We start from the raw sequence: 3069 nt of genomic DNA on the forward strand, positions 1-3069 counted from the left end.
TTTTTAGCCCCAAAAAATAAACATGAGGGGATGTTTATATCAAAACACTAAGGGCATGTACAATGCATAGCCTCAAGGTGATGCCTCGCATGCCATGTAGGATCGGATATGACGTAAAGTAGGTTCGGATAGGGAAGCGGGATCTTCTTCAAGAGGCGGGTGCTTGAAGAGAAAAAGTGTGCTCCAGTGACAAAAGCTGAAAAGGTTGGAGTGAAAAGTAGAGATGCATATGTACTAAAGTCTTTATTTTTTATTTCTTAATGAGGCCATTAGTGATAGCTTGCATTGGAAAGAAAAAAATTAATGTAGATACTTTAAGTTACTTTTTGTCATGGGACATATGTATCCATATGCCATCATTATACATGCCCTAACACAAAGGCAGCGTCTACATGATCAGTACGACACAGCACCTTGTCCCCACATACCAGAGGAAGGCCATTTTCCCGTACGTTTTTTTTTGGGCAAAGCATAGCTTTATTACTTAACGATGCCGGGGCAAATCACCCGAGGCACATACAGCCACATGGGCTGGAACATCAGACTCAAACTCCACATAATGGTTCGTTGGGTACATACGGCCAACAATGGCCAGTTCATGTGCAACGGAGTTTGCACTTCGGCGACACACCGTAACGACAAATCTAGAGAACCACATCTTCAGTTGAAACTTGGTGTCCTCAATGATGGCTGCATACGGCGATGAATCAACCCTCCGGAGATCCAGTGCTTCAGCCAGCAGCTGTGAGTCTGTCTCAAAAACAGGTTGAACTACTCCCAGGTCCGCGGCGAGTGCAACAGCATTTGACATAGCAATCGCTTCAGCTACGAAAGGATCCCCTGCATTCTCCTGTCTGCCCGCCCGAGCAGCGACTAGAACACCTTCAGAGGTGCGAGCGACAACACCCCAACTCACATAGTTTTCACCGGGGATGAACGACCCATCCAGATTGAATTTAATCACCCCTTCGGCTGGTGGTTTCCACTTATCAGGAGAAACTGTTTTACTCTTCGGAAGGTAGACTTGCATATATTCCAGAACGGAGCTACGTGCTCGACGAGCCACAACAGCAGGTGCTAGCGGATTCTCTCCCTTCCTTAGCTTATTTCTGTTGCTCCACCACAGCCACCAGAAGGTGAACACATGCATACGTTTTCCTTCCTCCAGACCCCAAAGATAATCTAGCATTGCATGCTCATTCGTGATGCGTTCTAGGTCCATTCTCTCTTTCTCCAGTGCTAACTCTCGCCATACCTCCTTTGCCTTTATACATTTGACAAACAGATGAGCACCATCTTCATCGGATTTGCCACAGAAGAAGCATTTTGTACTTTCCACCTTGAGTCCCCTCCTTTGCATATTAGTCAAAAGCGCAAGTGAGTTGTGCTTAACTCTCCAGACAAACATCTGAACATTCCTGGGACACGGCATCTTCCAAATCCTCTTCCATGAATTGTCATCACAGCTGTTTAGATTGCCCACCGCATGAGAGCTTGTGCCCACACCGCCATTTGTGCTTATGTTCTGCAACTCAACGTGCAATTTATACGCACTTTTCACTGTGTGTTCTCCCTTGGGCTCAAACTGCCATGCGATAAAATCCTGAATGCCGTCCCTCAGAGGCATCTGCAGGATATGACGCACATCATCTGGCCAAAAGGTATCCCTCACTAGCCTTTCATCCCACTGTCCGGATGCCGGATCAATCAGCTCATGCACGTATTGGAGAATATTATTCCCTCGAGGGGTTATCACTGTCCGCGACCAAGGCCTTGGAATCCAAGGGTCCGTCCAGATTTTGACAGAGGCTCCGTCTCCAATGCGCCAAATATAGCCCTCCCTAACAAGATCCAGCCCCTTCAACAAGCTCCGCCAGGCATAGGAAATACCATCCTTGGCTTCTACTTCCAACAAGTGGCAATGAGGAAAGTATCGGGCCTTGAGAACTCGACCACACAGGGTGTTTGGGTTTGTATTAGCCTCCAAGCTTGCCGCGACAACATGGCCATATTGAAGCTGTACATGTCTCTGAAGCCAAGTCCCCCTTTGGCTTTTGGTTTGATTAATTTCTCCCAGCTAAGCCAGTGAACTGTATTCTCCTTATCTTGTTGACTCCACCAGTAGGTTCCGATAAGTGAACTTAGTTCCTGACAGAAAGTTTTGGTAAGATCAAAACAAGACATGGCAAAGGTGGGTATTGCTTGGGCAACTGTCGTCACTAATGTTTCCTTGCCGACTTTAGCAATGAGCTTCTCTTTCCATCCATACACACGCCCAGCCATAGCTCCTTTGAGATATCCAAAGGCTTTCCTTCTGGATTTACCCACGTGCACCGGAAGGCCCAGGTACTTATCATTCCATGAGTCGCTATGGATTTGGAGGGCAGCTTTCACTTCATTCCTTGCATCCACCGAAGTGTTTGGACTAAACATGACCGCAGATTTTTCCAAGTTGATGCACTGGCCCGAGCAATTCTCATATAGGTCCAAGATCTCTCTAAGTGCCGTGGCCTCCTCTTGGTTTGCTTTCAGCAACATAACCGAATCATCCGCAAACAACAGATGTGAGATAGCCGGTGCATTCTGACAGATCTTCACCCCACTGATAATTCCTTTCCTCTCCGCATCATGCAACAAAGCTGACAGACCTTCCGCGCAGATAACAAAGAGATACGGGGATAGAGGGTCACCCTGCCCCAATCCTCGTGTAGGGTTAAATTTTCCCGTACGTTTGGAAAAACACACCGGATACGACCACCAGTCGAACCACCCCACACTAATCCCCGATCCGCGTCCTCCATATTCTAGCCAATAGGAGCGTAGCACGCAGCAACCGCGATCCGTGGCACCGCCCAACCGCTGGCCTCCGCCGTCCGATCGCTCGAAGCCAAGCACAAAACTATGACATCCAGGCCGTCCGCTCTGACCGAGGCATGGCTGGCTGGACGCTCCCAAGTATAAAAGCCGACCTCATCCGCTGAGAGAAAAAAAACAGCCCCACTACCCAACCGCCGCTCTCCGAGTCTCCTGAAAGTTGCAACCTCTCCCTCTCGGCGAATTTGGGGTTTC

This window comes from Triticum dicoccoides, chromosome 2B (genome assembly GCF_002162155.2).
Source record: "Triticum dicoccoides isolate Atlit2015 ecotype Zavitan chromosome 2B, WEW_v2.0, whole genome shotgun sequence".
NCBI classification, from domain to species: domain Eukaryota; kingdom Viridiplantae; phylum Streptophyta; class Magnoliopsida; order Poales; family Poaceae; genus Triticum; species Triticum dicoccoides.